At 38.9% G+C, this 13,672-nt stretch overlaps 1 protein-coding gene across 2 annotated transcripts in view; it reads left to right on the top strand.

Annotated features, from left to right (window-relative positions):
• The first annotated feature begins 2,857 nt into the window (after positions 1-2,857).
• Positions 2,858-13,672, top strand: part of LOC137655305 (RNA-binding protein, mRNA-processing factor 2a-like) — a 354,099-nt gene continuing 343,284 nt past the window's right edge. For both annotated transcript variants that reach the window (XM_068389209.1, XM_068389205.1), the window contains exon 1: positions 2,858-3,049. The gene's annotated coding sequence lies outside the window, so the exon portion shown is untranslated. The remainder of the gene's footprint in view (positions 3,050-13,672) is intronic.

The raw sequence follows: 13,672 nt of genomic DNA, 5'->3' as shown, positions 1-13,672 counted from the left end.
CGAATAATTGAAGACATTAAGGCTTTCAAGAGGAAACTGGGGCTCTTATTTCAAGTTTTACAACAGCGACGATCTAACAGTAAATGAACAATACGCGATATGAAACGTTAAATACTCTGAACGAACAAGATAAAACGACAGTGGAGGTCCTGTAGAGAGTGGGGTTCTCCTGCTGTATGGGACCGGAAAAGCAGCCATCAAAGTAAAGTAAAGTAAGTAATTTCACGGTACCAAAAACCTATACTAGTTAGTTTAGCCTCAAGAAAGTAAGAATGAGGAAGTTTAGTTTCTCATTAATCTGCTTACTGTACACAGCATCACCCAATATGGTTGCCGTTTCCTTTGAACTGTGTGTGACGGAGCGATCTGGTTTAAGTAAAATCGGAACCGTTACTTCAACACCAAAGATTGCAGCTCTAAGGGTGTCCCACCTCTTAGGTTCCTAGGTTGTACCAGAAAGAGTTTCTTTTATGTTTAAATTGTATCTTTTTTCATTTGAAGCATAAAATCTCAGAGCAACCGCTCTTAGCAGAGTATAGATAACAGGAGTCAAATTTGATCTGTTATCCTTCCATCGATAATGGACCCTATTCGCATATCAAAATCACTTAACCCAAACAGAGCTGCCATTTTACCAGCTATCCACAAATTGTTAACAGAATACTTTAGCAACATGAAAACTTTGGCTAACAAATTTTAAAGTAAAGTGTATTGTTCCTAGCTATACAAATCCAATGCCTTTTAATCAAGAGCATTGTCTCCAAAAACGGGAACGGCTGTTGAATTGTTAACAATGTAGTTTGTAAGTAACAGGAGTGAGGTGGATCCCACTCACGCACCTTCCTGACTGACCCAAGACACTGACATTCAAATTCAATCTCAGTCACAGGACTGATATGGTCAGTTAGGAGAGGAAATCTTTTATATACAAACTACTTTAAAATTTTGCTATTTTTTCATAAGAGAATACAAACCTTCCACCCTTTCAATTAGGAGACTCGCCCTATTGCGGGAGGCAGTCAATAACCTCAATCAGTCATAGGAAGGTAGTAGTTGTTAAAAATAATCTTTCAAAGGGAGGATTATTAAGTATATTTTAAGAGCTTAAAATCATTACGTTGATATTAGTAATAGTATTTATATCTATCATTATCATTAAGTTTTTGTTATGTAATCGCTCAGTCATATAAGTATCAGTAACGTAAATATATTGTGATTTCTAAGAATCTAATCTGACTCATGTAAATCTTATGCGGTCCTTTTTATTTTGAGCGGGAAAAAATCTATGACGATGTAAGAAGTATAAAATGCTTTAAAATGCTCTAAAATGAATACTTGGAGTTTTAAAAGGATGTGAAGTCATTTGAAATGAGTATTGATTTTAAAATTGTTTTATCATAGTAAACGCGAGTTTCTTTGCGAAATTGTTTTTATCAAGTGGATATGAATATTTTAGTTGCCTCCTATAATAATATGAAAATGTAAAGTTCTTTTATTGTAAAAAACGTTACGAGAGCATTTTGGGATCAGAATTCTCCGGGGGTATCACGTGACACAGCATTATAAAACTTATCCATAGGGTGATATACGCATACATAGGGTGAGCTTCGCATTGATAAGCCCACTTCGGACTGAAAACCATACAGGAGAACAAGGTAGATAAAACATTAGTGGTCAATCAAAGTTTATCGTGAATAACAACCAAGTTAACGATCATCTTTAAAATGCTACTCAACGTTTTTGGGAAGGCCTTAATTGCATTCTCCCTAAATGAATTATATTTGCAGCATTGGCCTAGTTCCCTTTTCGGAATATGAGACTCCGATATGCCATTGAGATTAACCCGCTTCGGTTCTTAAAAGATAAAGAGAGAAAAAAAGCCGATGACATCCCCAAAAGTTACTTAGTATATTCTTCCTTTCAATTAGCTATCATACACCTTTTCTCCTTCATTACAGATGACACCATAAAGCCACAGACCTCGGGTTTCTCAGAGAGGCTTAACAAACCGTTCGTTCGTTTAAGAACGGCTTACCATGGCAAGAAACGGGCTCTGCGCTAGGGTAGCCCGTAAATCTAGCAAATACAACTTGAGCACCAAACCAGTATATTCCTTAGCCAATGTGCTACAAGCCGGCCATCATTTAGCACATACTTTATCGAAATATAACGGAATAAGAAAAACGAATGTAAAGTGCACGTGTTTTTGTGGACGAATAAAATACAACCAAAATACAACCATAACGAAACCACGATGAAAAGACAACGAAAAGAGTGAGAGAACCTCCAATGAAATATACTGCATTACATAACGATTAAACATGCTTTGGAACATGCAAAAAAATTGATAAATGGAACAAAGATGAATAAAACTTTAAAGAAAATTTCAAGCAAAGTCTACTTAGTCTTCACAAAAACTTTGAAAATGAGAAAACTTGTTAGTTTTAGGCTAAAAAAAATCTAAAACTAGTATGGCACGGGAGTAAAATTTATAAAATGTATATTGGTAAACAATTAGTACTCGTACATTGGACCAAAAAAGGGCATACACACATACTCTTACGGAATAATATTCATTAAACCAAAATTATACTTAGAAAAATTATAGATTTTAGAGTACCATAACACTGAATACAAGAGTAAAAATCGTAAAACAATCAACTAATATAACTGGAAAAAATCCCTCTAAATTGAAACAAAGTAATTCTGCAAAAGCTCTATAACAGCAAATTTAAGATTAAAAATTACAGGTCTATTCAAACAAAAAAACCAAGAAAATGGTGTGGATATAAGGCAACGTTTCGAGTCGACACGGGGGAAAAACATTCTACACTACACAATATGAGCAAGCCATAATTTTGGCGCCTAGCCGCTTACCTATGCACACGGCGAAAGAATCTTCATCCTTCCACTTCTAAAATAGTTCGGGATGCGCGAGTGTTACCTCTGAATCGTCTTCATTCGTTTCTCCGGGGGATATAATTCACCACGTATCACAATTAGTTCACAGAAACTATTAATATACACTACCCGCCGAGAAAGCTGAACTGTAAGTAATCCTGTGTCTTCTGTAATTCCTTCCTACAAGACTAGTCAGGCTCTAATGTTTACATCGCACCGTCTGGGATTCTGGGACTGGTCGGTGAAACGTTGAATGCGATTGGCTGGTACCATACCCAGCAGTATTATGTAATAAATGTTTGTATTGGTTATTTCAGAAGAGTGGTGTTGTGCTGCTTTTGCTACTAATCGACGAACTGCTATCAGTAGACATTTGCGTACCTTCAATTCCTGAAGGGTGTTTCTTACCATAATTATGCCGTTTATTGTCATGCTTAAACCCTATCGTAAATTAGTCCAGACTTATAAAAAGACAATTTCAATACGACTCAAATACTTCAACTCTATACCGTAGAAGATTCGGTATCTTAGACCTGGTCTATTGCAGCTTTAAATTGGGAGTTTTGGCGAATAGTTAATACGACGAATTTACGACATCAGTTCGACAAATTCATGCAACTGAATTAATGACTTTGAGCAATAAAGCTCGGTGCTGGGGCACGTAAGGCAGCAGCCATGATACTTAGGGTAAAAGTTCGAAGCGGTTGAACAGCAAGGGGGAAGAAAGGAAGCAGGAACGGAGGTAAAGTAGAACGATATAAAGCAAATGATGCAAAGACCCGTAGGGACGTTGCAAGGACACTTAAATAATGCTTACAGTGCACCACTTGAGATACACTAACGGCCAACATCCACGGGGAAATGCTTACATGGTTGCTCAGAGAACAACTCACACCGGCTATGCGTATAGGGGGGTATTAACGACTAAACTAGAGGAGTTTTTGTTGAATAGTAAAATTACATTGGATTATTTGGAGTTGTTCGACGAAAGAATTCGTTTATTAACCCTCAATTTCATAAACTAGTTTATTCAATGGATTGATCACTTGATCGGAGAAGCTTTTGTGTAATTTTTCATACCAAGTAATTAAGGGAAAGATGATTTTATTGTGTTTTGCCTGATGTTTGACCATTTCATTTAACAGTTTACACTAATTAGACTTTGACTGAGTTCCAATGCTTTACTTGATCGATGTGTCAAGCACTAGCAATCAATTATTTAGAATGTATCAATCACCTAATTGAAAATTCCTTGATGTTCTTCCATCCAGGGTTTTTGTCTTCTTTCATATGAAATATGCATTTTAAGTGTAGACGATGCTTTATTTAGTGTTGAATATTATTTTCATATTTATTAGGACTAATTTTTTTTTCTTGAGTAAGCTTTAAATAGAAAGTTCATTTTCAAAGGAAAATAATTTCCAAAGAAGCATCGTCGATCAAGTCATAGGCCTAGTACTTGATTTATGTCTTTAAGGCCTTACTTAACTTCAAACTTCCAAGTTGAAATAATTCCTTTTCTAATTAACGTGCAAATACTGAAGACGATATTAATTGGGTCTTTGTGGTGGGCAGTGCCACTACATGCAGACCTTGACTACATGTATATCCTACTTTACCTCCGTCCCCTCTTCCGTCTTCTACTGCTGGATTTTCCTCAGAGCCTCAGATGCACTTGGGGTTGGGATGGCCTTACAGGCCCCAGTACTGGACTATATAGCCCAAATTTTAACAATTCAATCCGATATTAATATTAGTGAAAGGTCTTATGAACAGCCAAATGTACATACAGTAATAATTACATACAGTATATGCATTGTCATGGTCTGACAATAAAACATTCTCCAGTAGATTTAGTTGATTTGAGAACAAGGCTCTTAGAAGGATATTGGGATTGAATGGCAGGACATGATTAGAAATGAAAGTGCCATATGTGGATGAGATCATGATGAGGTGTAGATGAAGATGGTTTGGGCATGCTCTTCGCATTCCCCAAGAGAGATTAGTTCACCTAACGTTCATCTGTGCTCCACAAGGCGCACGAAGAGTTGAAAGACCCAGGCCTACATGGCTGAGGACTATGAAGCGTGAAGTAGGATATGATGAATGGAGTATTGAATTATAAGCTTAAGATAGAGACGACTGAGAAAATCTAAACGAGGCCCTTTGCGTCTATAGTCGTGGGAGATAATAATGATGATGAAATGAAACTTCCATAAGGGCCACATGTGAGTGTGTAGGATTATTCACATCTATTTTTTTTAATTGAGCACGCGTTGCTGCCTTTGGTCTCTGTTTCTAAATTCGTCCGTTGTTTTATAACAGGTTGCTAGGAAACACACAAACCACATTACAAATTTAGTAAACGTTGAATAAAAAATGTTCTTGTGTGCGCTCGTGGCCTGGGACGTTGTCTCGATTTCTTGAATAGGATTAATCTCTCTCTCTCTCTCTCTCTCTCTCTCTCTCTCTCTCTCTCTCTCTCTCTCTCTCTCTCTCTCGTAGGATGTTTCTTTATTAGCCCTAGACAAAGATTTACTCAACATTTTTATAAATTCTACATAGCTATGCGTTGTGTATAGCCTATTATTCACAATGTGGAGTATTTCATATTTGATACGTTTCACATCTATATAAATTTAACAGTTTACAGATAGTTTTCCCATAATCAACATTTTTTTTTTTATTCCAAAAAATACTTAAATCAAATAATGTTCGTCATTATTGTGTCTAATATTTATGGTCTTTGATCATCCACCAAGTTACTAAATAATCAATAAAAACAGATACAGTCATTTTTAGCTTTTATTTATTCAAAAACTTCAATTACTAACGCAAGCCAGTCGATTCAAGACCAAATACTCTCTCTCTCTCTCTCTCTCTCTCTCTCTCTCTCTCTCTCTCTCTCTCTCTCTCTCTCTCTCTCTCTCAATAATGATGGCAATGGTGCAATTGTTATATTGACGTTTCATCGATTAATTAGGCATTATTTCTGCGTCATCAGTGATTAATTATAATCATAAGATTCTATCCATACGGTCCTTCACCTACATAGTTTATAGTTTATGTAGGAAATATTTATTTTGGTGTTGTTACTGTTCTTGAAATATTGTATTTTTCCTTGTTTCCTTTCCTCACTGGGCTATTTTCCCTGTTGGAGCCCCTGGGCTTATAGCATCCTGCTTCTCCAACTAGGCTTGTAGCTTAGCAAGTAATAATAATAATAATGATAATACAAATTGCAGACGCGTTAGTGGGCACCTAATCAATTTCCAAAGAATCTATGCTAACCTACAATCGAAAGAAACTACTTATTAATTCAAAGAACACAAGTTATCTGAAAAAAAAACCTCATTAATTAGTACATTGAATACCTTAATCTTAAAACTGATTTATTTTCTATATGTGTAACCAATAATCGTATTGTGAAGTGTGGAGTTATACTGTAGAACAAGTCACTTGTTTAATTATTTTTCTTTTTTTTTAATCTTCGCTAAATAGATTGTTTAGTGAACTATAACTGTGTACGCTATGTCGAGATACGCTGCTGTACACATTAAATCGGCGATATAGGTATTAGTAACTCCAGTTGAAAAAGAAAATGACTTGAAGGTATACTGTATGTCTCCGCTGGTTAGCACCAACATTGTTGGCAAATAGTACACTAATTACGAATATACTCTTTGCTCATAACTTTATTGCCTTCATAACAGTATTTTAAATTCACTTTGTTCTGTTTGAACTTTCATTATTCGTCAACGTATATTATTAAAACTATAATACTTTTTGGGAAAAGGCGTTATTCCATCATTATGTTTGTATCAACTTTCCCCCAGCGGCAAGAGCCCGTGTCTTACATATGGTAAGGCGATCTACACACACACACACAACTTGTGGTATTACATTTACCATCCATACACAGACCTTTTCCATCATTTGCAAAGACCATTGCACAATCAATAGTTTTTAGTAAGGTTCAAAACAAAGAAGAAATGTGCATCGTTTGTTTAATACTTCTACTGATACTTGATTGCTGTTGTCATTAACATAATGTCAAATGGCGGCTGACCTGGATAGCACGTTTTTAACGGATTAGTACCATGTACGAACAAGAGTTGCCCCAATTATTGCAAATAAATTGTTTAGCATTATTCGTTTCATCAAGAAGTCATAGCTTTTAACTAATGTTATAAAGTTCTTAAATGCCGAATACTTAAATGGTTGCTTGGCTTCGTACATAGAAGAAAGGATGTTGGTTTATTTCTCAGCACACATTGATGATCTGTAACCGAAAATTTGGATATGAAAAGAACCTACGTCTATCCGAAGCTTAATACTAATCCTCATTTATCGCATGTCAGTAGTTAATCCTACGATGGGATTTCATCGCATTACTGAAATCCGTATTTTTACAGTTATGAATTATGGCTTCATAATCGTAGTAAAATTATTCCTGCCTCAACACGACGAGAGCGGAACTCGGAATCAATGGATCATAAAATTCAAAATTGCCTGTTAGACCTAATTGCATTGTGATTCACATAATCTAACCTGGTGTTAGAGTAAACATTTGCTTTAGAATTATAGCTATTATAACTCCGACCCGTAACAATTTTTTTTTTTCAGAAATACTTTTAAATCTTCGTAATTTATTCAACTGATATTAAAGTACTTAGTTTGGATAAATCTCTCATAATTTGGTTCTATGGGAATCGTCTCTTGTTAAACTTTGCTCAACAGTTCATATGTAAGGTCGAGGATTTGCCTTTGTAACGGCTCCTTACTTCTCAGGTGATTCAACAATAGCTTTCGGTTGCTTACTAATGTCATCCCACTTGCTAAAAACGAATCTGCAGACACTGCTTATGATTGATATTGTTCGTTGAATTTAATTGCTCTTAAACTCAGTTTTCTTGATTAGTAAAATTTAGAAGAAAAAATCTCAAAGATCGTTTCTAAGATATCTTGAAATACTGTGAGACTTTGTCTCTCGATGTACAAGACATGGAATATGATTATCTCCAATTGTTACTGCTTTCCAAAGATTGACATCACTTCACGAATGAGCTGTTTCGGTGGTCTAACCAAACTATTAGGGCAGTTTCTGCCTAAAATATGGAAAAAAATAATGAGACACCATTTTCAGTAAGAAAAACTCTATCAGTTTTGTCAGCAATGTGCAGAATATTTTTTATAAAATGAAGCAATAAATGTTTATGTACCAATTTCCCAGTTACTTAAATGTCTGAAATATCTTCGAAAAAAGTGAGTTCTTCTCTCAGCGATTGCAAATATTTTTACTAATCTCCCCTAAATAATAAAGAGCAACAGGTCTGGTTATATGTATCGATGTAGTTCTTTCCTGACACGCTGAACGGCATTGCAAACGTAAAACTCCTCGGTCTCTCCCCATCTCTCGAGTTGGGGAGAGGGGCCACTCCATGAGGTAACTCGAAACCACAATCTCCCACAAATTGACCAAACCACCGAGTTGTAGTTAGGAAAGGGGAAGGGTTGAATCTGTGCGTGTGTGCATATCTATCTAAATATTTAGACGTCATTTTTGACAACTCGGGTACAACATTAGTCTGGCATATTTTCCTTTTATCCTCTTCCACTCCCGATAATTGAATACGTCACGTCTCTTCTCATATGCAACGCATTAGCTTAGGGAATGCAGTAAGGGCTTATACAATCATACTGTACATCATGCGCCCCAGGGTGATAATGAGTGCTTGAGCTGTTGGTGACTGTACAATTAGTTGAAGGATGACTTTATTTTATGATTAACCTGCGTCTTTCTGTATTTACATGATACTTATTTGGTAATCTAGAAACTCCGCATTAAGAGGGGACCTTTTGAACGATATCTTCAGTGAGGTTCGAGGCCCATTAGTGTTGTCACACCACGCAAAAGTCGGTTAGCGTTCAAAAAGTTCTCATCTTACTGGGGAGAGATGTTTGAACACCCTGTATTTCTCTTTGGTAAAACATATCTTCTTTCTTAGCTTAATGTCTCCTCTCCTTTTTAAACCCGCTTATTTATCAAATTTTAGTTTTATCGATGCTGGCCAATTAGCACACCTGCTGCTAGACACACGACCTTGAAATATCTTCATGATGTCGTGGGACAAAAAAAAAATAAATAAATAAATTCCGGAATTTCGTTATTTTTCAAATCTCCTTACGTATATCGCAAGCAATTGTTAACCTACAGACATGTGTATGACTTGATTTTACTAAGTATTAAGCAGATTAGTTTTCACATTTAGATGTGAGGCTTACTGATGACCTCACCTTTTCTGATGATAATGTTTTGGCACAAATTCTCTCTCTCCTCTCTCTCTCTCTCTCTCTCTCTCTCTCTCTCTCTCTCTCTCTCTCTCTCTCTCTCTCTCTCTCTCTCTCTCTCTCTCTCTTTCTCTTTCTCTCTCTCTTTCTCTCTCTCTCTCTCTCTCTCTCTCTCTCTCTCTCTCTCTCTCTCTCTCTCTCTCTCTTTCTCTTTCTCTCTCTCTTTCTCTCTCTCTCTCTCTCTCTTTCTCTCTCTCTCTTCTCTCTCTCTCTCTCTCTCCTCTCTCTCTCTCTCTCCTCTCTCTCTCTCTCTCTCTCTCTCTCCATCAGGTGGCTTTATACATCCTTGCTGTAGGTACCATTTCTGGAAAATACATATTGAGAGGCGACTGTTACATAGCTTCTATTCCCAAGTTTTATATTTCTCCTCCTGCTTCAGTTTTTCCTAACTTAAATATTCCCACCGTTGCTGCTACTGTTCTGTTGTTTCTCTTCCAATTAACTCGCACTATTCCTGTCTGACTTCTTTTTCTCAATTCCCATCAGCCATGGAATAGTGATAAGGGCATTAGATCTGTTGTTCATTCGTCTTCTTCATTGAAAATATATGCTTAGAAAATTGAATATATTTTTGACAGATATTTCATAGTAGAGTTTTTTTCCGTGTGAAGGTTTTCTGGATGGACAAATGAATGTAATGATATGACGCAGGCCACAAAAAAAGTACAATAAACCGAGTGCTGTAAGAAGCGTAGCCTGTTTCTTAAAGGGGAGATTTTGGGATTCATAAAAAAAAGTGAACAGAAACAATGTCTTAGTTTGGTAGCTCAGGGGAAGTAGCCATAGTGAGGATTATCATATTTATTTTGAAAAGATTCCTTTAGCTGGTCATCCCGTGTTTACCTTTACGGTGCTCATATTAAAATTTTCTTTTGACGCCGGTTCCATCAGGCGTTCACAGTTTTATATACTCTTGAATGCCATTGTTGTTTCCTAATAGATGTACAATTAGAATCAAAAGAACGCAGACGCCCGGGGGAAATCTTTTGTCAGATGTCTCTAGTGTAAAACAGACAAGGTGTTGCTCTTCTTACTACTTCTACGAAATTGGCGGAGCCCTCTCCAACCTTAACGAATAAAAGACTGCAAAGGGGCTAGTGAAAGTATTAAAATTTTAGAAATCGAGTTGCCATATTTCATTCTGTTTTATAATTTGACGTTTCGAATATCCACTGCAAATACTGAATACACACACACACACACACACACACATAATATATATATATATATATATATATATATATATAAAATATATATATATATATATAAAATATATAATATAATATAATGTATATATATATATATATATATATATATATATATATATATATATATATATATATAATGAATCCGCAAAATCATATAGAAATTATTGGAGTATCGCAGCTAAACAGTTCCTTCCGTTAACAGCTACATTAGATTATTTCGACATTAGTCTTGTTCAAGTCACCGATGAAGAAAAGGTACTTTCAGATATGGTTTGATGTAAAATAATAATGAAAAAAAAAACACCATACATGAAGTATACCGGCCAAAACGACATTCAGAGAGAGAGAGAGATTCGGCCAGAATACATCGTTTTTAATATATTGGTAGTACGTTGGTCACAATCCGCCCGTAACTTTTTGTGTTAGGTTGGTGACAAACAGAGGTAAAAACATGACCTCCTTGACGGAGGTAATAATAATAATAATAATAATAATAATAATGATAATAATAATAATTGAGATAAAGATTCACTTCACGAACATCGTGTCGCTAGAGAATGGAACTTGTAGTGTTTCTCAAGATGATATTTAGTTTGAAATTTAGTTTTATGTAAGTAGGTGATATAAACTCGACGCTATCTTTTATCATTTATTATGAGAGAGAGAGAGAGAGAGAGAGAGAGAGAGAGAGAGAGAGAGAGAGAGAGAGAGAGAGAGAGAGGTTGGTGAAGAAGTGAGAAGGGGTGAAAGAGTCTGAGGGTGGTGAGAGCGCAAAGGGGTGAGAGTGAAAAGGGGTGAGAGCGAGAAGGAGTGAGAGAGGGAGAGAATATTGAGTCAAAGAAGATTGGGGGCCCAAGATGTTCATTCCATACCAGTTATGTTACAGATGAACTCTTTATGATTAGTCGGCAGCTTGACTCCGCGTTATTCATTTTAGTGTTAAAATTACAAACTTCATTTCTAACTAAGCTGATATTATCTAGTTACTGATAATCTGTTGCGCTACGTCTTTATATTGCGATTTGTGAACGACAGAAAAAAAGAAAAATAAAGTCACGCCATTTTTAAGGGACAAGACACCAAGGATTTCAATAGATAAAACAGAATTATGTTTTTTATAAGAACTAATTTTGGGCTAGAGTTCGTAAACAAATGCACAAAAGCTATCTAGAATATGGTACCAATGGGGCAAGGGGTGGGTGCACTTTGAAGAACTTAATTTCAAGGTTGAAAGTAATGTTTCTCTCTGATTTTAGCTTATCATTTTCAGTCCGTATTGTATAGTTTCTCTTTTACGGTACATGAGTTTATTTTTCTAGTTTTATTACCCTGGTTTTTGGACAGTTTACTGGAACATGTAAATGAGAATGTAGCAGCTGGACAGTAATCAGTTTCAGTAATCAGTAATAGTGATGTCGTTTAGGATAAACCTGAAGGAACTGTGTTTCACGGCGATTGAGACATCTTTGATCAGCGAGAAGCGGGGAGCCCCGCCCTGCCAGCGGGAAGGGGGGAACCTCGCCCTGCCATCAGTATGGGGAGAGCCCCTGAGGGGGAGCCCCACTCGGCTAGCGGGAAGGGGGAGCCCATGTCCTGCCAGCGGGAAGGGGGGAGCCCCGCCCTGCCAGCAGGAAAGGGGAAGCCACACCCTGCCAGCGGGAGGGGGGAACCCCGCCCTGCCAGCGGGAAGGGGGGAGCCCCGCCCTGCCAGCGGGAAGGGGGGAGCCCCACCCTGCCAGTGGGAAGGTGATGGAACCCTGCCCTGCCACTGGGAAGGGGGGGGGGAATCCCCGCCCTGTCAGCAGGAAAGGGGGAGCCCTGCCCAGCCAGCGGGAAGGGGCCCCCGCCCTGTCAGCGGGAAGGTGGGGCCTGCCCAGCCAGCGGGAAGGGGCCCCGGCCCTGTCAGCGGGAAGGTGGGAGCCCCTCCCTGCTAGCGGAAAGGGGGAAGCCCCGCCCTGCCAGCGGGAAGGGGGGAGCCCCGCCCTGCCAGGGGGAAGGGGGGAGACCCGCCCTGCCAGCGGGAAGGGGGGAGCCACGCCCTGCCAGCGGGAAGGTGGGAGCCCCGCCCTGCCAGGGGGAAGGGGGTAGCCCCGCCCTGCCAGGGGGAAGGGGGTAGCCCCGCCCTGCCAGCGGGAAGGGGGGATTCCCACCCTGCCAGCAGGAAGGGGGAGCCCCGCCCTGCCAGCGGGAAGGGGGGAGCCCTGCCCTACCAGCGGGAAGGGGGGAGCTCCGCCCTGCCAGTGGGGAGGGGGAGCCCCGCCCTGCCAGCGGGCAGGGGGAGCCACGTCCTGCCAGCGGGAAGGGGGGAGCCCCACCCTGCCAGTGGGAAGGGGAGAGCCCCGCCCTGCCAGCGGGAAGGGGGGAGCCCCGCCCTGCCAGCGGGAAGGGGAGAGCCCCGCCCTGCCAGCGGGAAGGGGGGAGCCCCGCCCTGCCAGCGGGAAAGGGGGAGCCCCGCCCTGCCAGCGAGAAGGGGAAGGCCCTCTGGGCTAGCAGGAAGGGGGGAGCCCCTCCCAGTCAACAATAATGAGTTCCTGTATCTAGCTTATTTTTAAAAAAACATGAAAGGTGGAATCAGGAAGACGGTCATGAAAAGCAAAACAAAAATCTAGAAGACTTTTCTCTCCTTGAGGAAGAAGTCTTCAAGATTCTTTTTTTGAAGACTTTCTTCCTCATGGAGAGAAAGAAGAAATCTTCAAGATTCTTGTTTGAAGACTTCTTTCTTCTAAGAAGAAAGAAATCAATGACAAGTGGAATCCAGAAGGCAGTCATGAAAAGCAAAACAAGAATTTTGAAGATTTCTTTCTCTCCATGAGGAAGAAGTCTTCAAGATTCTTTTTTTGAAGACTTTTTCTTCCTCATGGAGAGAAAGAAGAAGTCTTCAATATTCTTGTTTTGAAGACTTCTTTCTTTTAAGAAGAAAGGAATCAATGACAAGTGGAATCAGGACTGCAGTCATGAAAAGCAAAACAAGAATCTTGAAGACTTCTTTCTCTCCATGAGGAAGAAGAAGTTTTCAAGATTCTTGTTTTGAAGACTTCTACCTCATGGAGAGAAAGAAGAAGTCTTCAAGATTTTTGTTTTGGAGACTTCTTTTTTCTAAGAAGAAAGGAATCAATGAGAAGTGGAATCAGGAATGCAGTCATGAAAAGCAAAGCAAGAATCTTGAAGACTAATAACTGATTTATTTGAAAGGAATCGGACAGAAAATACAG

Source organism: Palaemon carinicauda, chromosome 1 (genome assembly GCF_036898095.1).
Source record: "Palaemon carinicauda isolate YSFRI2023 chromosome 1, ASM3689809v2, whole genome shotgun sequence".
In the NCBI taxonomy this organism is placed as follows: domain Eukaryota; kingdom Metazoa; phylum Arthropoda; class Malacostraca; order Decapoda; family Palaemonidae; genus Palaemon; species Palaemon carinicauda.
Note: the sequence above shows the minus strand (reverse complement) of the source record. Positions and strands in the feature narration are given on the sequence as shown.